Source organism: Camelus bactrianus, chromosome 2 (assembly GCF_048773025.1).
Source record: "Camelus bactrianus isolate YW-2024 breed Bactrian camel chromosome 2, ASM4877302v1, whole genome shotgun sequence".
Classification (NCBI taxonomy): Eukaryota; Metazoa; Chordata; class Mammalia; order Artiodactyla; family Camelidae; genus Camelus; species Camelus bactrianus.
The window spans coordinates 27,552,494-27,575,690 of NC_133540.1; the positions used below are offsets into that span (position 1 = coordinate 27,552,494).

The 23,197-nt window shown below is 33.4% G+C and overlaps 1 protein-coding gene across 1 annotated transcript in view; it reads right to left on the reverse strand.

The window, feature by feature from the left end:
* Positions 1 to 23,197, reverse strand: part of ARFIP1 (ARF interacting protein 1) — a 1,058,373-nt gene that overhangs the window by 375,767 nt on the left and 659,409 nt on the right. The window lies entirely within an intron of this gene.

Below are 23,197 nucleotides of genomic sequence, written 5' to 3' on the forward strand. Positions count from 1 at the left end.
AGGCATAATTTGTGTTTCTCTGATGTCAATGTTGAGCATCTTTTCATGAGTTTTTGACCACTTGGATATCTTCTTCAGTGAAGTATTTCATCAAGATTTTAAGAATTAACATATTACACTGTATTTTATATAGCATGTCATAATAAGATAAATTGACATACTAAACAATATTTAGTCTTCTAATTTATGAACATGGTATATCTTTAGGTTGTTTTTTAAATTTCTCTGAGTAATGTGTGAGAGTTTTTTTTTTAAGGTAATAAAAAAACAACTCTGTACTGATTAAGCAATAATTTCTCATTTCCCTCTCTCCCTGGCTCTTGTAATATCTGATCTACTTTCTGTCTGTATGAATTTGCCTTTTCTAGATATTTTATATAAGTGCAATCATGTAGTACTTGCCCTTTTGTGTCTGGCTTATTTCACTGGGTATGTTTTCAAAGTACATCTAAGTTGGAGCATGCATCAGGATTTCATTCCTTTTTATGGCTGAATAATATTCCGTGGCAATATTCCACAGTTTGTTTATCTGTTTGTCTGTTGGTGGACACTTGGGTTGTTTCCACCTTTTGGTTATTGTGAATAATGCTGCAGTGAATATGGGCGTACAAATGTCTGAGTCTTCTTTTCAGTTCTCAGGTGTATACCTAGGAGTGGAATTGCTTGGTGACATGGTAATTCTGTTTAGCTTTTTGAGAAGCTGCCAAACTGTTTTTCATAGTGGCTTCACCGTTTTACATTACAGCAATTTACAAGGGCCAAGGTTATAGTTTCTCCCCATCTTCATCAATACTTGTTTGTTTCCCCTACAACCACCCACCCTTTTTTAACCCCTTAATAGAGGCACTGGAGATTGAACATCAGTATTTGTTATTTCCTGTCTGTAGTAACTTTTGGGGGCAGATTTCTTAGGATTTTCTTATAAACAGTCATGTGAACAGAGACAGTTATACTTCCGTTTTGATCTCTTCGCTTTCTTTTACCTTTTTATGTTGGATTTCTATAGTATAATATTGAATATAAGTAATGAGAGCAGACATTCTTGCCATATTCCCAAACCTAGGGAGAACATATTTGGTATTTCATTATTAAATATGTTTTTAGCCATAGGACATTCACAGATACTCTTTATCTGGTTGAAAAAAGTTCTTCGCTGAATGATTTTGTTTGTCTATTTTTAATCATTAATGGTATTTGATTTTGTCACTGACTTTTGCATCTGTTGCCACGATCGCGTAGGTTTTCTGTTAAACTATTAATGTGGTTGAATTACATTAATTATTTTTCATGTTAACTCAACCCTGCATTCCTAGATAAACTTTGTTAGGATGTATTATTATTTTTATATATCACTGGATTTGATTCGCTAAAAAGTTTTGTCAAAACTAGAAACGGTCTTCTTTTCCTCTATTTTGTGTAATACCGACATATGTTTGTATACCAGACACATAGTTTGTATAGGTCTGACATATGTTTTCCTTAACTATGTGATAGAATTCACCAGTGAAATCATCTGGGTCAAGAGGTTTTTTTGAAGGAAGGTTTTGGACTTAGGATTTTTTTATTCTTCCTGGGTTTATTTTTTATGGGTAGGTCAGTTATTTTAGTAACTGATGCTTACATGGTTAATCCATTTTTCTCTTATGTAATCTGATTATTAGACTGGGTTTCTTCTCTGTTTTCAAATAGTAGTTTTATTCATTTGGTTTCTTTGGGTTAGTTATGCTAATGAAGAGAGTTCCATTTGTGTATATAGTGATTAAAAATGTATATATATATATATAAAAATTGTCTTCTGTTCATCCATATGTCATTTAGGTTTTGAACTTTTTTCTTCTTTGTTTTAATATTTTTTGGGTACTAAAGATGATTGTAATTCACTGTAGTTTTGTACTTTGGAGTTCTTATAATAGCTGTTTGTGTGTGTGTAGTCCTGTTTTATATTCTTGCCAGGGAAAACTTGATTTTGTTTGATTTAAGATCTGGTGGATGTCATTCCCCCCTATACATTTACTGCTACCCCAGCACAACCTTGTATATAACAAGAACAAATTTCTTTCCTAAGTCACCAATCAGGTTTTGAGCCTACTAGTGTGACTGGAACTTTAATTTTAAAGTCAGGCAGGTTCTAATCCTGCTTCTCTCACTTATCTTTCTCACCGTGGATTTAGTAACACTTTGATTATATTCTCTGTACTTTCTTACAAATCCATTCCTTATGTTCTGTTAAGCTTCTTGAAATTTGTAATTTTTCTTTCTTCCCCTAATGCTACATAAGATTTGAATTCCTAGGACAAAACTCTGTTAATAGTGGGTAATTCTTTTAATTTACCACTTCTTTCTTGTACTCAGTTATGTAATTATTGCCCTGCAGATATCTGAAAAGATGTTTTAACATAAATTTGAAGGTTTTTGTAGGTATAATTAGCAGGTAATTTGTTTGGTTTTGGCTAAAATAATCTGAGTTGGGGATATATTTCATTTAATTTGGGTGTAGTGGTATATACTTACATGGAGATCATTCATGACCACGTATAGTTAAATTATTGCTAGCTGTCCCATTGTAGGAATGTGTTCCAGTAATGTCCAGTGGCTCTAGACATCATGACAGGAATGTATAAGGCTAGAGGCCATGTACAGTATGAATGTATCCTCTGATGGCCATTTCTAGAAGTGTGAGTGCACTGCTATTGGTAGCAAAGGATAAACTACTTTGAAATGTACAGAATCAGAATCAAGTCTGTGGAAACATTTTCAGATACGTATCTAATACTGTAAGATTGGGTTTTCATCCTACTCATTCAAAATATTGGTACTCCTATATAAAAAAAATTGATAATGTAATGTATATAATTGTACATGCACCAAATGTTTTTTTCTATTTTAGTGGAAATAGTATATTTTATAAAAAATTAAAATATGTGATTTCATCTGCTTATCGGTACACTTTAGTGAAAGAAATATGAAATGATAGACTTAGAATTTGGAAGTATGTTAAAGGTGTTTTCTTTTGTCATAGTTACATTTAAAAATTAAGAAAAAATCAGATTAAAATTAATGGAGTATGAAACAGAAATGATTACAGATGTGCTATGAGTAATTAGAAATTATTCTGACATTGCAAAGTGAATTGTGACATAAAAATGTTCTGATCATGCAAAAGCAGTAATTCATTAAGGAAGAAAAAATAAATTATAAACAGAAGTAATGAATAAGCTCTTGGTTTTTTGATAATCCCATTTATGAAAAATATTGAATCATGAAAATAGTGGAAAAATATTTAAATGACTTACTTATTTGAAACCAAATTCTCTTATCAGTGAACACAGCATAAAACTTACAACACACAAAGAATGACATTGATGATTGGTTAACGAATGTCATAAATTTAGGGTGTATAAGATTAGTTATTGTGCAAGAAAAACTTGAATTGAAATCTCAAGTTTATACATGAAAGAGGCTTGACAGAGAATCCTCATATTTGTCAACACTCTCAAAAATTTACATGACATTACCATAACAGATTGTGAAATGAAAAGTTTCTAAACTTTGAATAATAAGAAATAAATTTTGATCAGCTATGCTAGAGGAAGGACTAAATTATCCACCTAATTTCTGTATAAGAAACATTATAAAAGCTTGTCACTTGAAAGTTGAACAAAGAACGCACCCAACAAAAATATATAGGAGCTATGGAATAACAGAATTGTGTCAGATATTTAATTAACACAAATTTTATTTGATAAATGTTATCCATAAAATGGATTTATATATGGCATTTGTCAATCTTTTAAAATTAGTATTTTATCTTTTCCTTAATTCAAATATGTATCAACTTTCATTTGTAATTTTGTATTCTTTCTTTTAAATCCTTCAGTTTTTAGAAACTTCAGGCCCCTCAAAACTTAAGTGTGCCCCTGTTAAGGGGACAGAGCACAGATGCAAGTGGTGTCTGACTTGATTGGTGGAGGATGGTTTAGAGAGACTGTCTTTCTGAAGAGGTGGCACTTGAACAAAGATGTGATTAAAGTCATGGAGAGAACTTCTGAGGGTTTGTCGGAAAGAGCAATTCAAGTAGGAGCACTGTGGGTTTAAATGCCTTGTTGGAAATAAGTCTGCTATGCTTATTAAAAGGAGGCAATGAGGTTGGAGCCCAGGGGTTGGAGATGAGGTTGAAAAGGAGAGCAATTATATACTTAAAGCAATTATATATGGCCTGGATAAAAATTTAAGCAATTTAGATTTTGATTCTAGTTATAATAGGGTTACCATTGGCGAATTTTTCACATTTTCAGACTGGCAGTGAAACTTTTTCAAGTGCTCATTTGAGGACGCAGTCTCCTTTCATCTGTTAGGTCCATTATTCTGTTGAGCTTAGTTCTCATGTTCCAACTATATTGGGAAGGAGAAATAACCTGCATACTTGCTCTCTTAAAATACCCAATGCAGAAGGGTAGTCATTGTTTCTAAAAATCATTTTCCTTTGATGAGAACTGAGGTGTAATTGTAAGGGAGCCATGTGCCCTGTTACACTGCTGTTATTGTGAAAGGTAAGAATGAATTTTGGTTAGAAAATTTGGTGCCATTGCTACATTAATACTTAGGTATTAGGACCCTGATCTGACCTAATCTAACTTTTACTTAGTATTCCATGTTAAGGTTATACTATAGTTTAATGTTTAACCATTCTCTAGATTAACATAATTTTGAGATTCTTGATATCATAGGCAAGCCTGTAACAAGCAACCTTCTTATGTCTCCTTGAACATTAGGGTAGCTAACAAAAAGAGTATAATTGCTGTATAATAAGCAGTAAACAAATATAATAGATACTGTGAAATTATCCTTCAAGTGTTATCTCATCAGTGGACGAGTGTATCTACCTCTCCAGTAATACTTGATGTTGTTTTTGATAATCTTAACTCAAAAATATTTTCTCATTGTTTTGATTTGCATTTTCTTAATTATCACTGAGGCTAAACATCTTTGTGTAAGCTTTTGATAATTGTTTCTACTGTGAATTATCTATATATTCCCATTTTTTCTATTAAAATTATTTTTTCAAAAATATAATCTGGTTATTATTTTAATCCTTTGGATGTTACATCTGTTTGAAAAACATTTTCCAAATTTATTGCCAGTTAAACATTTTTTTAAATGGTGTTTTATTTTGTATACAGTGTTTTCTATATTGTTTCAATATAGGAATGGAAAATTTCGATAAATTGTAATACTGGTTCCAAACTACTCTGTGGAAGCAAATAATATATAGATTCTATAGATTAAAAGCTTTTTGATTTAAAAAAAGTTTATTTTCTCCTTTTTGTTTAAAACTTTTCAGGTCTATAGTTGAGAAAATAGTACAATGAATACCTGTATACTCTTTACTTAGACTCAATCAGTTGTTAATATTTTGTTACTATTTTGCCACAGTGTTTTCACTCTGTGTATCTCTGTTTCTATTCATATCCATATCTTCATTTCCATATACACACATAATCTGCTTTTGATATACATTTAGAAAGTAAGTTTTGAACAAACAGGTTACCAGAGGGGAGGAGGTGGGTGAAGGAAAGAACTAGGTGAGGGAGATTAAGAGGTACAAACTCCCAATTGCCAAGTAAATGAGTCATAGGTATGAAGGGTACAGTGTGGGGAATGTAGTCAGTAACTGTGTAATATCTTTGTATGGTGACAGTTGACAACTAGACTTATCATGGTGGTCATTTTGAAATGTATGAAAATATTGATTTACTATGTTAATAGGAAGTTAATAGGAACAGTGTTGTAGGTCGGTTATATTTCAAAAGCAAACAAACAAACAAACCAACATGGAAAAAGAGATCAGATTTGTGGTTACCAGAGGTAGGGTGTGTGGGGAGGGTAACTGGATGAAGGTAGTCAAAAGGTACAAACTTTCAGTTATAAGTAAGTACTAGGGATATAATATACAACATGATAAATATACTTGATACTGCTGTATATTATATCTGAAAATTGTTAAGAAAGTAAATCCTAAGAGTTCTCATCAGAAGGAAGAAAATTTTTTTTCTATTTCTTTAATTTATAATTAAGGAGATGATGGAAGTTCACTAAACTTATTGTGGTAAACGTTTCATTGTGTACATAAGTTAAATCATCATGCTGTACACCTTAAATTTATACAGTGCTGGATGTAAATTATATCCCAATAAAAGTGGAAGAAAGAAGTTTTTTACATTTTAGCACTTAACTGCCAAATACTAAACATGTGTGATGTAAAAATATGATTTTTAAAAATGTATAACCACTATACCATTATTACACCCATGAAAACTAGCCTTGATTTGATAAAATATAATAATACTGCCCATTTTTGAATTTTCCTGATTACTGCCTTAAATTTTTTATAATCGCCACCCCAGACTGCTGCCTGCCCTATCCAGGATCTAATCCAAGATGACTCATTGTATTTGGTTATCGTGGTTTTTTTTCTCTTAATCTGAAACACTCTCTTGCCTTCATTTTGTATTTTATGACACTGACTTTTTAGAGAGTCCAACTAGTTGCCTTGTAGAAAATTGCACATTCTCAAAATTTTCTGACTCTTTCCTTATGATTGGATTCGGGTTAAAACATTTTTGGCACTACTACAGCATAGGTGATAGTATATGCTTTTCAGTGTACCACACATACTAGTTTGGTTCATTATTGTTCATGATGAGTTTGGTCATTATCTCAAGGAGGTGTTGGCCAGATTTTTTTATTGTAAAGCTACTTCTCCCTTGTTTATAAGTAATCTGAGGCTGGTACTTTGAGGCCATGTGAATATATTTCCTGCCAAGTTTTCATCCAATGGTTTTATCAACTATTGATGATTCTTGCTTGAATCAGCTTATTGCTCTGAATTTTAATGCTTATGGTATTTAAAAACACAAATTTAAAAAACAGTTGTGGAATATCAAATTTAAAATGTTAGACACTACTAGTATGTTAACTTGTGCTGTGAAAGTAGCTTTTAAATAAGCATTTCCTGCTGTTCCTTATAAATAAATGTGTTGTCAATGCCCTCCAGCAAAGAGCACCAGGAACACACCTGGTGGTTGGACAAGCTGGATTTATTACTTATTGCAGCAAGGGAGAACACGCTGTGGGAAACCATGTGATGTCCCAGTAAGAGGGTGTTGGAAAGGACTTAAAGGGTTTGGGCTTTGGTTGGGTGATTGAGGGACTGGTCCAAGGTAGCAGAGGTCCACTCTGGATTGGGTGCTATCAAAAAGCAGGAACAATTTTATGCTTTGGTATCTCAATAAGTCTTATCTGTAGGGAGGGTAGAATATAGTGAGATTAAAGTTATAATTGTTAAAGCAGCAGCGTTCACTCATACTTTCTGCGAGAGGAGGACGTTTGGTATTTTTGTGGCTTGGACAGTGTTTAGATGTGATTACCAAGCGGTCTTGTTTTGCTGGTCAGAATGGCCGTGTCTAATGCTGATGTTCTGTGAAATAGTTTATGTTCAACAGAAGAATACCAAGACTTGGCTGCTAGTACCAGGCAAGTTCCTGTATATCAGAAGCTGCTTTTCCCTTTCTCAGTGTCATTTGAAAGAAAGTTTTAACTCACAAAGTTTTTTTTAAAAGATGTTTTCCCACTGGCTGTATTCTGTAGGTAGAGTCGTAAGAATGATGACTCTACTGCATAGGCAAGGGGAGGAATGGGCTCAGCTAAATGTGGGTAAGACTCAGATACATATACAGCTCTTGTGTTCTTTTTGTGCTTTGTCAGTAGTGTAAATAGTCACTGTGTAAGTTAACAGATCAGTAAATATCTCAAGCATATTGTTCTACAGGTAATATTAGCCTCATTTAAAATTTAGGGGTATTTTTAGTTTTACACATTTATAAGGAGCTGACAGTTGTTGGAAACTTATTGATTTAGCTTTGAATTGAAATGTTTCAAAATATCTTACAGAAATTTCTTATTCAGGTACCTGTCTTTATGTATCAGGATCTTCTTGATATAGTCTAATTGAAACAATACCGAAATAAATTGCTGAAACTAATAAAAACTCATGACTACATATTTTTATATTTGTTGGACAGCCACATTGTTTTATTCATTCTCTTTATGGAAGTAAATATAACTCACAAAATAATTTCACATTAATATTGTTCATATCTTTTAAATATTGGATTTTATGTAAGATTTCATTTGCAGAAGGTTCTGTTAGGGGAAAATGGTTGAATATCACTCATACTATGAATAGCGTAAAGAAACCATTTTCTGTTTGTTTAGTATTGTTACTTCTTTAACTCAGAATGGGTGTAGTACATATTTATTTATATAATAATGTATATTTATATATATTATATCCCCAGATCTTGCGTTTGAGGATTTCTGACCTCTCCAAATCCGTTCTACAAATCAGCAATTTTAGCTCTAGTATGATTAAAAACCTTATGATAAAATAAAATTCCACAGAATATGTTCCAGATAGTAAAAAAAATAAATAAATAAAATATTTTTGATGTGACTATTTTGATAATATATCAATATACTTTGCTCTTTGAAAAGTAGCATGCCATAACCATAGTTTACTTTTAGATAACAGGGTTCTCCATTTGAATCTCAGTTAGTAAACAGGGATGCCATTGATGAGAATTTACAGTTTAACTCATCCCTGTCTTTTAGAAATAGACATGTCAGTGCCCTAGGCCATTTCTCTTTCCATATTCTTTCCTTTCCCCCTCCCTTAATGCCTGTTAAAACCATTAGTCTGCTCCATTTTACAGATATGGAAGGAGGCTCTGCCCTCCCCATACCTGCACCTGTTATCCACAGGCAGTTAGAAGGTCTTATTAGGGATTTATAAAGCATTACTTTCTGTACTTTGTAGCACAAAGAAATTTGGTGTTTTATTATAGTTTTGGCTGTACTTTTTCAGACTGTGCTTCCTGCCCTGCCCCTCCCCTTGGTTTAGAATCACTGCTGTAGGAATATAAGGGCAGTCTGTCTGTGGTGTGACTCCTCATTGATCACCAGGGTTAACTGAATTAACTTCCGTCTAGAAAGAGAATTTTAGGAATGACTTTTGAGTTTGCTCTTAGCATGTTTTGGCTGCTCTTGAAGTTAATTTGGCTGTGGTACTGCAGTAGCTTATTTGCCTCAAAGAGATTTGCCCCAAAGCTTGATTGGAAAAAGTCGATGTGCTGATGGTTTTGAAACTATGACAATATGGAAGTTATCTTTCTGGCTTGACTATTTTTCTTACAGCATTAGTGATAGGTTGAATGCTATTTTAGGTAGTAAAGTTATGTTGTAGTCTGAACTAGGTGTACTATTTTGGCTATTAACTTAGTGGAGAATTCCGCTTCCCTGGAAAGGGCTTCTCACCTCTCATCTGGGGCTATTTCACTGCACCTTGGTGTGGATATGCAGAAAAGTACCTACGTCCTAGTTTCCGTAAGTTGATCACACCACTTGGGGAACATTTTAATTGTAATTGTTTAGCTATGTTAGGGCTGTATTGGTTTTGCTTTCAGCTATGCTAAGTGGAAAAGATTGAATTGCTCTTATGTCTCTCATCACATGCTGAAACTTTACTGTGACCCATGAAAGAGACATAGCAAACTGAACATAGCTTTCCCAATTACTAGCTCCCACCTGCTGACCCCCCCCCCGCCCCGTCTCTTTCTGTGTCTCTCTCTGTCTCCCGTTCTCCTTCTTTTTCCTCCTGCCCTCCCTCCCTCCCTTCTTCTTTGTCCGTTTGATTTTCAGCCTGGTTTCCTTTCATATCCACACAGTAAGCAGTTCGTTCCCTTTAGAAGTCAGTTGACTCTCTTTGTGTGTTTTTTAACACCTCTATTATGATATGATTCCTGTACAGTGAACTACACATATTTCAGATGTACAAAACCGCCACCACAATCAAGATAGCTTACATTTCCAATGGAGCTGGTTTACACAGAGATGGGACTATGGTAACAATCTGTTGTGAGATTATTATTGTCTATCATTTTTAAATGAGCAAATGGATGTTTATGAGATGGTGATCTGCCTAAACGAATATTGCCTACTGAGATTTGTCTGACTTGGAGCCCAGACGTGTTGATTCCCTGCTAGTGTCTCTGTTTTGCTGGATCATGCATATCTGGATCATTCTTTTTAGTTGACTTGGTGGGTACATATCTTTTGCCTTTTGAGAGCTAAACATGTTAAAAGACAAGTCAAATATTTATTAGACACTCTCTTGGAAGGTGAAAATAAATGTGCCTCATCACTAGTAAAGCATATTTATTTATTTATATTTTTAGGGGGGAGGTAAATTAGGTTTACTTATTTATGTGCATGCTAAGCATGTGCTCTACCACTTGAGCTGTACCCTCCCTTCTTAGTAAAGCTTGTTTTTGACCCCTCCATCAGTCTGCTTAGAAAGTTTATTTTAAACATCAAGTTACAAAAGTTTCCTGAACTTTCTCCTTTTTATGTTGTTGGAGCGATTAGGAGTGGTGGAGAAGTCCAGGAGACAGTACCACTACCCTTTTCTTTTACTTTCTAGCTGGAAATCTTTCCTAAATTCCACAGTTAATATCTGTGTTCCAATACTAATTCTCTGATATCAGCTGGTGTCCTATAATTCAGTTTAATTCAGTTTGAACACTGACTCCCCATAGTTAGTGTACATATTATATGTATTTTAAATTATACTATAGTATCGGTGTAACATCTTTTATCGTGTCAGTGTAACATCCCAGAATTGTCTTTGGGATTCTTTATTTTGTCTCCAGACTGTTTATTAAGATTCTGCCGGAAAAATAGGTTTCAGATTTTAATTTCTCTGCTTCTTTTCCGTGTTCTAACTTTTAAACTTTAAAAACTTTAATTTTGTTTTGATATAGTTAATGTGTAATTTGATGAATTTTGACACATGTGTATACTCATGAAACCATCACCACATTCAAGATAATGAGTATATACAAAAACCTATTTATAACTCTCCAATTCCTCTCTCTCCTCCCCAACCTTCCAGGCAATCATTTTAAAAAAGATTTTACTTTCTATCAATACAGGCTAGTTTGTGTTTTCTGGAACATTATGTATAAGTAAAATGATATGTGTCTCCTCTTTTGTTTGGCTTCTTTCCCCCATCTTAATAAATTTAAGATTTATCCATATTGTTGTATGAACTATCAATACTTTGCCCCTTTTTACTAGGGAATGCTGTTCCATTTTTTGGATATATCACAATTTGTTTTCCATTTACCTGTTGCCGCATTGGATTGTTAGCAGTTTTTGGCTATTACAGATTGGCTACAGACATTTGTGTGAAGTTTTTTATGTAAACATGGGCCTTCATTTTCCCTCTGAGTGAAGTAGCGGAGTCATATAGTGGGTATATGATTATCTTTATAAGAAACGAGATACGAGTCCTTTGGATAACTGTTTGGAGATTTTTCCCAGTTTGTGGCTTTGCCTTTTCATATTTTAACTGTATCTATTGAAGTTCAAAAGTTTTTTATTTTGATGAAGATGAGTTTATATTTTTTCTTTTGTATTTCATGCTTTTTGTGATATATTGTGGGGGGTTGAATAGTATTCCCATTCCTCAAAGATGTCATGTCCTAATTTCTAAAACCTGCGAATGTATTCGTTTATGTGGCTGAAGAAACTTTTCATATGTTATTAAGTTAAGGGTCTTGAGATGGGGTGTTTATCTGGAATTATCCAGGTGGGCCTAGTTTAATCAGACTCCTTAAAGAGGGAGATGAGAAGGTCAGGGCAGAAGAAAGAGATGGGAGACTGAAGTAGAGATTAGAATGGTGGACTTTGAAGACTGAGGAAAGGACCAGGAGCTAAGGAATTCACACAGCTTTCTGAAGTTAGAAAAGGCCAGGAAACAGGTTTTCTGCTAGAGCTTTTAGAAAGAACACTGGCCTGCTAACGCCTTGATTTTTAGCCCAGTGAAACCAATTATGGACTTCTGACCTCAAGAACTGTGTATAATAAATTCATGTTGTTACGCGCTGCCAAGTTTGCAGTCACGTGTTATAGCAGCCATAGGAAGCTAATACAGGGGTGGGGGTGCATCTGGAACAAGTACCTAAAAGTATGGAAGTGGCTTTGAAACTTGGGTAATTGGTAGAATTTTGAGGAGCATGATAGAAAAAGCCTAGATTGTCTTGAAGGTACTGTTGGTATAAATATGGACATTAAAGATGTTGAAGATGAGGACTCAGAAGAAAGTAAGGAACATGGTAAAGAAAGCCTATAGCTTCTTAAAGAAATGCCTAAATCATTATAAACAGAATTTCGGTGGAAATACGAACTTTGATGGTGCAAAAGGAAAGGAACACGTTATTGGAAACTGGAGTAAAGGGGCTCTTTGTCAGCTGGTAACAGAAAGCTGACCGGAATTCTGCCCTGTAATTACATAGCTGCCTCTATTCTCTCTTGCCTTGGTATGGTAGCAGTCATTTATGTGTACACTTTACTCTTCTTTTGTGTGCTTGCATAAAGTACTTTGGTTTTAATTAAAGTGACAGATTTGTATTTTTATATAAATAAAATTTGCGTTTTAATAAAGTATCAGTATTCTTCAGAGCAAACATCTTAGGAAAATATATATATATGCACTTGTTCTCAAGATGTCATTATTACTGAAGTCTTTTTGCAGTTCCCCTTTGAATACATAGACACATAAAAATAACTTGCTTTAAAACCTTTAATTTCTGGATTTTCCTAATGGCTTCAAGGAAACTATTTTTAAAAACTGATTTTGAACTTATATTTTGGACTAAAATGGTTATTGTAAAGCACATATATTGGTTATATATATATATGCTTATTTATTATTAAAGAAAATTATTTAGAAAGTGGAAGTGCATTGTTTCATAGAATACTTTTAAATGGTAACTTTTGTTAATGGTTATCATTTATTAGTGTGATACAACTTATAAATAAATGAAGATTGTGCATTCACCCTGTTCTTCCAGATCTTTTCCTTCTGGATTCTAGGGTTTTTTGTTTATTTTGTTTTGTTTTTGGGAGGAGGATACATAAGGCAGTAATCATTTCTATATTTTTAACCATTGCCAAGCTGAAAATCAGTCTTTAAATTTAAAACAAAAGTTAGAGCTGTTTAAACGTGGAATTTCTAAATATTATAGTTCCCTCTTCTGTCTTCTCAGAGCTATTGCACCATGTTAAATGTTTCAAATTAATTTCAACAAGTGGTCAAAAATTACCAGTAGACTTAAATTGCTGTTTGATTCTCTGGAGTTAGAAGGACTCCTGTGTTTGCCACCTAAATCTCTAGTATTTCTGTTGAGTTTGGATTTGAAATAGTCATTAGCCAAAATTATTTGTGGAAAATAGGAAAGATGGGAGTACAAAGTAAGTGACATAATGAAGAAGCATATAATCTCAGGATACGAGACAGCTGACATGGTTTCTGCGAGTCAGTGGCATGAAAAAGGGGCCTGGGGAGTTGCTCTTAAATGAAAGAGATGTCAGAAACATAAGCAGGACATACAAAGAGTAGTTCTTTTTAGGTTCTGTTTTGATCACATTACCTAGAATAGACATTTTTGAGGTAGTCTTGGAAATTTTGAATATTGACTGGTATTAGTTAATACCATGGAAACTTAATTTGACAAGTGTGATATAGTAATTTTGTGATTATATAGGGCAATGGCAGAATTAAAGATACGCGTGATGTGTGTGGGTGGAAGGGAGTGACATCATGTCTGGGATTTACTTTAAAATAGCTTATAAAAACAAAAGAATACAAGGCAAACAGAGCAATGTTGACAATATCTTGAATAATTGTTGACTAGGGGTGACAGATAGGTCATAGAGATTCATTATAGTCTTCTCTGTACTTTTATATATAATGGAAAATTTTATTTTAAAAATTCAATTTTTTGTCTACTGAATACATGTTTTTGCTGCTACTGCTTCTCCCAACATTAAAAAAAAAACTTAAATCTTTAAAAGTATTATTTATGTTTCTAATAAGAAAAATGAGGCTTTTTGTGGCCACTTCATTCTTCCTTCTTTTTTTTTTTTTTTTTTTTGGTCTCCTTCTGAGTTATCACCATCTGCTATAGTAAATATTTGTTTTGTTTGTTATGTGTCTTCTCCTCCTGGAATATAAGTTGAATGAAGGTAGGAGGGGTTTCTTTCTGTTTTGTGCATTGCTACTTCATTACCTCTACCTGCTTAGCACATGGTAGTTGCCTGGTAAATAGTTTAATGACTGAATGGCTGAATGGGAACTAAAGCTCTTGAACATTGAGGGCATGGGGTTTGGCCAAAGACAGAACCAAGGAGAACCACTTTGAAAATTAACCCTGTGGAACTTAACGGGAAAATGCGGGCTAGTAGATTAAAATTCAGAGGACTAAGAAGCCGTCTTTCCCGCCTTTGACTGTAAAGCCTTAATATAGCAAATAGTCAACATATTTTCAGCAGTAGGAATTGCTATAAAATAATTGTTATTTTACTGTAATTTCTCTTGACTGTCTTTCATGTAGTCATGAAGGTTTTCCCTCCCTCCAGTTATCTATTTATTACTAAAAAGCAGTCCCTTCTTGAGATGTACAGCTGTCCCTTGGTGTCTGGGGGGATGGGCATGGGGGGTTGTTTACAAGACCCCACAGATACCAGAATTTGTGGATGCTCAAGTCCCTCACATAAATGATGTAGCACAGTTGACCCTCTGTCTCTGTGGATTCCACATCTGTCTGTATGGAGGGTACACTCTATTTTACTTAAAGGTTATGTATTTCTTCTCAGGAAAAAAATTATTTAAAACTAGTAATTTTATACAGGCAAGGTGAATTTTAGAAACTGTTCTTAATGATTTGTTTTTATGTTAAAAAATACATAATCTCACATTTTTCCTAATAGCTGATTTTCTCTTTTTCAACATGTATGTGTTCACAAGATAGATTTTAATATCTTGCTGCATGAACATCATAATTATCAGTTATCTACTACTTTTAGACAATAGATGTTAGTTTTAAACAGTACTGTGAGACATAGCTGATAATCGTATTCAATAATTAACGTGGCTGCAAGTTGAGTATTAAAAATGACATCAGTGAAAATTCAGAAACATTTTATATTTGATATTCTAAAATGAAAGGTTTTAGAATCACTGCTTTTAAAATTACTGAAGTCATTTTTATAACCAAAACTGTAAGCTTTGACTGAAGGAGAAAGGTAAACAAAAATTTCTAGTGAGTCTCAACATTTTTGGGTTTCAGGACCCCCATTACACTCTTAGAAATTATTTAGTACCCCAAAGATCTTTGATTTATTTGGGCTGTATTTCTCAGTGTTTACCCTTAGAAAGTAAAACTGAGAAATTTAAAAAGTATTCATTTATTAAATTTACTTAAAAATAACAGGTAATTACATATTCACGCAATGGAGAAATAGCCATATTTTCCCAAAACAAATGAGAAAGATGACATTACTTTACATTTCTGCAAATCTATTTAAAGTCTGGCTTAATGGAAGACAATTGGATTCTCATATCTGCTTCTGCATTCAATCTGTTAGGATGTTATAAGCCATGTAGTATTAGAAGCCAAGAAAACTTTATTGTATACTTATGAGAGATTGAGTGAAAACACAAATAACATCTTAGTATTATGAAAATAATTTTGATCTCATAGATGGCTTATAGAGGTCTCAGGGACCCCCAAGGTCCAAATTTTGAGAACTGCTGGAATAATTTCTCACAGGATACTGTAAGTGGCAATGTAGTGTTTTAAATAAAAGAAAAGTTTAAAAAAATATAATAGTGTCAATTAGATAAGCTTCTATTTGATAGATTTTACTTTAAGGGAACTATTGAAGTTAGCGTGTGTTTACTTATTTGTATAAATTTGGGCATTGAAGAAGGATGCCCTGACCTGCAGGGTTGTGTTTGTAGATTTCACATCTTTTAGAATACTGTGTAACAGAATGGTCACCTTATTTCTTAGAGAAGTAGAAATTAATTCAGTAGTAATAGATTGTTAAATTTTTTAAAACAAGTTTTTGATAGAGTTGCATGCAATTAAGAGGGAAAGCACAACTCTGAAAAGGAGTTAATTTATTAAAAAAATCATGATGCTTAATGTCATTTGTGAGCAATATTGTATTTACCTCTTTATAAACATTTCTTTAGCTAGACGAATGTAACTATTAACTTTTTCCCCCCTTAAATAGTAGTATGTTTCTTTGTCAGTTAGTTCTTAAAGCTTTATCTTTGTTAATTTGCCTTCTGCCTCCATCTGTATACAACCTAAGAATCAATAGTACATTGAATTAGCTGACATGGAAGGAAAAATAATAAATAGCGAAAATAGCATTTATTACTTAGATTCTATTTCAGTTATAACTAATAGAAGATCCAGAGGGTATTGGTAAGGGATTAGGGAAATGAAGTTATTTCACGAGTAGTAATCTACACTTTTGGATTCTTTATTTCATGGTTTTATTTAGAATTGACATTGATGCTGAGTAGCTAGTAAAATAACTGATTTTCATTAACAGCAGTATGCATTTGGTGGGGATTTTTATTGATGGATTTCTGTAATATTAGACACAATGATTTATTTAAAGGCTTTGTTAATTATGAAGCTAATAAGAACTTCAGATTATTATGGGCACACTATACATTTGTTGACAATATAAACTGCATGAGGTTTTTAATGCTCAGTACATTGTTCTTACATTAGGATAATGTATTAATTTTCCATTACCTTGCTAAGCTTCCCAGTCTTGCATATTTGCTAGGAGGAGTGCATCAGTAGCAATAAGACCTTTTCCCCCAACGTATCTGACATGCCTCTGAAAATCTGACACAACAGAGCTACAGCTAGATTTTAGAAGTTCTTTTGTTAAATCATATAAGAAACTTAAATCGAGAGTACTTCACATTTTCCACATAAGGTGCTCTTTCGATGAATAGCTGTGTAGCAGCAGCACAGGAAAAGCAGAGTTCTTGGCAATACCAGCTCAATTGCATCTGCAGATGAGGATTTAAAATTCTGTGCAGCAGACAGTACCTCCAGCAGGCGAGTAAAAGGTTACTGCATTATTTTGCTTGTTTGTTTCCATAGGCTTTATCTACAAAAGGTTTTTAAAAAATTCAATGTGAAGTGCATGCCTGTTTATAGATATTCTGGAAATTGATTTAAGTATAACATGACTATCAAAAGGGCAGTGCAAGGTGAACGAAGAGGCAATACTGGCTCTTTTTAAATTTAAACCAAAGAAAAAATTGAGCATGAGGCATACACAAATAACCTTTCAATGCCACAGAAAACAGGAAGTTTTAAAATACACATTTTAATTCAAGGCATTTCTTTTTAGTTTTTAGACTATCTTCCTCAAAAAAGGTGCTGTTAAGAAAAACTGCTAATTGTTGGTCTATGAATGTTCATTAAGTTACAATTATTTGAAGTCTGATTATTTAGGAAGACTATAAAGTATTTGCATTAATGTGATCCTCTCTTGTCCTGGAAATTATAATGTGGATTGTAATTATATGGTGTACATAAATATCTTTATACATTATTGGCAAAAGTGGATGCTTAAGTAAAAAAAGATACTAGAATATGGCTAACAGACTTAATACTGTTTATATTTTCAAGGTGGCTTGTGTTTTTTGAATCTTTTTAATGAGATGCAGATAATCAGGTAGGAGAAGATTTAGTATCAAAAAGGCAGGTTTTTGGTGGCTTTTCACCTATTGTCAATACTTATTTATATGGTCACATAGCCCTTCTCATTTTAGCTCTTCTAACGTTTGTAATAGCAGGTGCCTCCTTGGATTATCTTTTTTACTTACTCCATCATTATCTGCACCACTGTTTTTGCCATAGAATTTTATTGCTCCAAATTTCTGAAGTTTAAGTACAATATTCAGAGGGAATTTGTTACTTTGTATATCAACCACTGCCCTGCCCTCTCCCAGCAATACTCAGATTTTTATTAGCTACTGTAAATTTTGATTAAAAAATAATTATGCCTATGTTTTTGTATTTTAGATTGAATAATAAGATTGAAAACGATCCTATAAATTAATCTATAATATAAAAGTAAAATCAGTTGATTATTCTTACTGTGAGCGTTTGGCAGGGCTTCTTGAATCGTAGAGTCATAAAAGGTCAGCAGTTCTGATTGGTAAGTTAAAGAATCCGTCCAGTAATTTGCTCCCTGTTGTTTCTCAAAGCAATGCAGCAGCAGTTCTTTTCCAGATATTGAGCGGTTCTTGAACAGTGTGTATGGGGACAGGGAGGGGTGGGGCTCATTCCTGTTGGTTGTTGGAATTGTGTGCATTTACAGAGGGAACAGGTTGGATAGGCTGAGCTGAAGGAGTAGGCAAACAGATCTAAACTGATGGAGGACAGAAAGAGTGGTTAGTATAATTTGGGGGTATATTATCTTGAGTCTGCTCCTTTATTAAGTACTTGGGCTTTAATATAAAACAGTTCGAAATATTAAAGCACCTTACCTTCTTTCTAAAGAGTAGCCGGGAGACTTCTGCTTTCAATATCGAGTTTTTCCTTAGCAATGAGTTTGTGGCTGGTATCTTCTGTAGGGAAGCTGTTGTTTTATTCTTTTTTAACAGTGTTTCTTTCAGCCAGAGAGCTGCAGAATGAAGCAGTTAGCCAGTTTTGAGTATATAAGGGATGTTACCATTTCTGATTTTTTAAGTTAAATTCTTATCTAATGAGCAAATCAATGTGTGGCTGTAGCTGCAGCGTTATTTCTTCTTTAATGAAGAGGTTGAGCCGTTCGACCTGCTGCTCCGATCTGTTCTCTTGTAGCAATACATCAGACCAGTTACAGAGATTGTCCATCGAATGTCCCAGGCAACTAAAGGTAACTACATAGATTTATTTCAGATAAAAATATACAATTAAAATGGGTGCATTATAACTAGGACCAAATGATTAAAAATAAAAGACCAATTAAAGATGTTCTTAGCAGTTTTCTTGACCTTGCAGTAGCTATCCAATATCATTTTGTCATCATCAGATTGTGTAGCAATGGAAATGCACTGCAGTAATTGATTTTGTAATAGGATCAGGTGATTTACTAGCTGCACTGACAACCACTTGCTTGCTTGCTCTGAGCTGTGGAGCTCTCTAATGGATGTTATGATTGCCGCCTGGAGTTGCTGTGAGACTGCTGGCCACTTAAAGCAGCAGCGTGTATTTTTAAAATTAGAATAGTACGTTTTTCTTTTTTGTTTTCTTTGCTTTAAGTTTTGGGTAACCTCAGTAATTTTATAGTTAATTTGTGTGCCCCATGAAAATTTTAGAGATTATGTATTATTTCATTAAAAATTCATTGGTACCAGTAGCCTTCAATGTAATGAAGTATAATCTCTGTTCCCTCCTCCTAGCTTAGCATCAACATATGTATCAACATACTTTTGTACTGATCACGAGAGCATCTCTCTAGAACATAACAGCTTATGTTAATTATCCTGTGTCATCTCAGTGACACAGAATATTCTTAACATTTGTAAACTTTATCAGTTTTTAAACCCTAACTGTAATTATGATCATGGAATTATGGTAAATCTTGTCCTAATGAGTTGCATTAGAGTTGTTTTGTAGCCTTTTTGATTTTTTGCTTTATTACTGGTTTCATAGGTAATAATAACATTTAGGAAGTCTTGAGTTGGACCAATTCTAAGAAATACTATTGAAAACATACTAGCTATTTTAAAGCAATATTTAAGGACATTGCAATTTAAAAACTTAATGGCCAAGATTATGAATTTTCAGTGATTATATTTCAATATTTATTTTTGCCTTTCTTTTTTAAACAAATAATTGATTGTAAGTATAAAAATTTAAGACTAAAGCTTAAAATAAAATAGAACTAGTATTGTATAGCGAACCATCAGACTTGGGTGCCCAAGATTTTGCCTGCTGTAAAGTTCTGCTTAGGGCTGTGCATTAGGAAAGAAAATTATCTCCCCTTTCTATGTTCCTCATCAACTCCTCTGCCTCTCTATCTAGTACGTAAAATGTTTTGTGCAGAACCTGATTTATAAAAATACTGAGTTCTCTGTCCTTTCCTAATTTATGTTTTTTAACCATGTTTATGTTCTTAATAGGATAGAGATGCTAGTTCTTTCAACCACATCTAAAAACATGTACATTAATTATGTTAGTAATTTGCTATAGAAGAAATTGAACGTAAAATTGCCATTGTGTATGATGGTCAAACCTGTGAAGACAGCTTTTCTATGTGATGAATTGAAATGCTTGCCCTTAGTGTTTGAATCCTTTGTTGTTTCTTGAAAGATGCGAATGTCACCAGTATCATTCCGTGCTACATTCATATCTACCCTAAATTCTGATACTTAAAACACTAAGTATGGAAGACTGTAATATAATTTAAACTCTAGTGTTTGTAATCCTTTATTATTCAATAGGTAAGGTTTATTAACCCCCACCCCCTCAAAAAAAAACCTCTATGAACACTGATAACATGAACATAAGGATTTTAGTATCATATGAGATTTGGTCAAGGGTGTGTTTAAATTTCATATATATTGAAATATTAAATAGTGGATTGCCAACAAATTAATCACTGATATAAGTTTCTCTGGATGGTGTACATTAAAGCTTTTTTGAAGGGGGGGGTGAGCAAATAGGAGGGAGGGAAGTGAATACCAGAAGTGTTACTACTTTATAAAAAAGATTAGTTATAAAAGGTAGAAGATACTATGATCTGTAATTTGACAGTATTTCATGTAAAATAGTCAGTATACTTTGTGAAGTTCTAGTGGAACTGCCTTTTCTTAAGAGCCCTAGATCAAGCATTAAGCAACCTGGATTTAATCAGACTCTACCTCTACTCTGCTTGATGACCTTGATCAGTTTATGTCTGAACATTTTTAAGTTTCCTTAAACTTGCATCTAAAGTGTCCGTTAAAAAGAAGTCAACTTACTCATACCAGTGTGAGGTGTTACAATACTTAACTTGGAAGCAAGTTGAAAGTAGGAGGAAGGATGAAATTTCCTCAAGAATCAGGTTCTAGGTAATATTGAAATGTCTTCTTTCATTTTTCATGTCTTTTTTTTTTTTTTGAGGCTTGGGAAGAGGTGCGTGTTTTTGCTAAGAATGCTTATCTATTTTTGTATCCAGTATTGTCTAAATAGGATGGTTACTCTAGATAATTATTCTAGTTTTTAAAAGAACAAATTTGAATGTCCATGTATGACTGAAAAATTGTGCTGAACACTGGAATTTGACACAACATTGTAAAATGATTATAAATCAATAAAAATGTTAAAAAAAATTTGGGATTGAATTCTAGAACTCCCACTTTTACCTATGCTCTCCAACCAAAAAAAAATTTGTTAAAGAGTTTGTTTCAGTACCTAGCCTATTTTTTAGTAATCTTTTTTTTCTTTTTTAAGGCATCCTTTATCTTGCTATTGCTCTTTCCATGTGTGGCTTATCAGCTAAGTTGAACATGGTCCTGTTTGTGGCTGGACAAAGTGGTTTGTGGGTCGATTTAATTAGATGTGCTCAAAGTAATGATCATGTCATAATAATTATAACAAACATTTGTTGAACCCTTAATTTGGACCAGGTGCTGTACTAAGCACTTCTGTCTTAATTATATCATTTGTGAGATAGGTATTTTTATTGTCATTTTTAAAGATGAGGAAATTGAGTGTCCGAGAGGTTATATAGCCTAAATCACACAGCTAGGAAACAGCAGAACCAATGTTAAAACTTCTCCTTAAATACATATGTATATACACGTATACATACATGCATATATATTTGTTTTTAAATTGTGATAAAGTACTGTACTTTAGTATACTTTAAAAGTATTTGCACTTTGAACTAAATAGTGACTACAGAAACAAAGGCATTATGTGACTATCTAATTTTTGTATCTTGAATAAAAAGGTGATGTACTCACTTGTTCCTCAGCTATTTGGAATATACTTTTCATTGCTGCAGTAATTATTCATTTAAAGCATTTGTATTCTGTTCACAGTGATGTTTCTCAAAGTGTGGTTCAGAGATCACGTGCTTCTCTGTCTTTCAGGACGGTAGTTAAAAGCACAGATAGACATCACAACCCTCAGACAGAATCACTAAAATGGGATCTCGGGATTTTCACTTTTGAACACTCCACTTAGGTGATTCACACGCACACCAAATTTTAAGAACTGCTGGCGTTGAGAATGTGCTCCTGTTTTACCTTTTCTGTCAGCTTTCCTTTCTCAGAGAATTGGTTTACAAAACCATAGGTGATTTGTAAAATCATCTCTCAGACTCTTAAAAACAGTTTTGATATGGAATGAGCAATCTCATACACTAATGGTGAAATATAAATTGGGAATGTAAAATTTTTAATGGTAGGCATTTTAAGAATATCTTTAAGTAATATTTAAATTGTTCATGAACTTGACTCAGTAAGCCTACTTCTAGGAATTTGTCCTACCAGAAATAAGTCAGATACTTATAGAAAGATTCAGGCACAAGGATGTTCATACCAGCGTCATTTGTAATTGTGAAAAATCCGAAATAATTCAGTTTCAAACATCAGAGAAATGGTCAAATGAGTTTATTATATTCATTTATTCAGGCTGCTGTGCAGCCCCAAAATGTCATATTTGGGAAGAATCTTGAAGATGTAGAAAAATGCTCATGATTTAGTATAAATTCTCAGAAGAAGAATATAAAATTATACTTACACGTCCATACACATGTGGTGCATATGGTATTAGATTGAACCATATGAAATTGCCATTTTTGTAGTTCGAGTGGTTGAATACCAGCATTTTCATGGAGTTTAACCTACTATGACATCAGTTTTGAAAATATGTGTTTGTTACACATTGTAGAGGGGAGACTGGAAGCAAATATAACAAATGTATAAAGTGATTATCTTTGGATGATGGGATTTATAGATAATTTAAAGTATTTCTTTTTACACATCTAGATTTTTCAAATTTTCTACTAGGTCTTAGATTTGACCTTTATAGTAAGGTCAAAAGTTGCTAACAAACCCAGTTATTGGAAATAACTGTTAAGCTTCTGTGGCAAGCAGCAAGTATTATTTTTGTAAATCTTAAAAGGACCTGTCTATACCAGTTCTTACCTCTTTTATTTGCTATTGAGTATATTTATGCAAATGTACATTTATACCTGTACCCACCTACCAAATTTT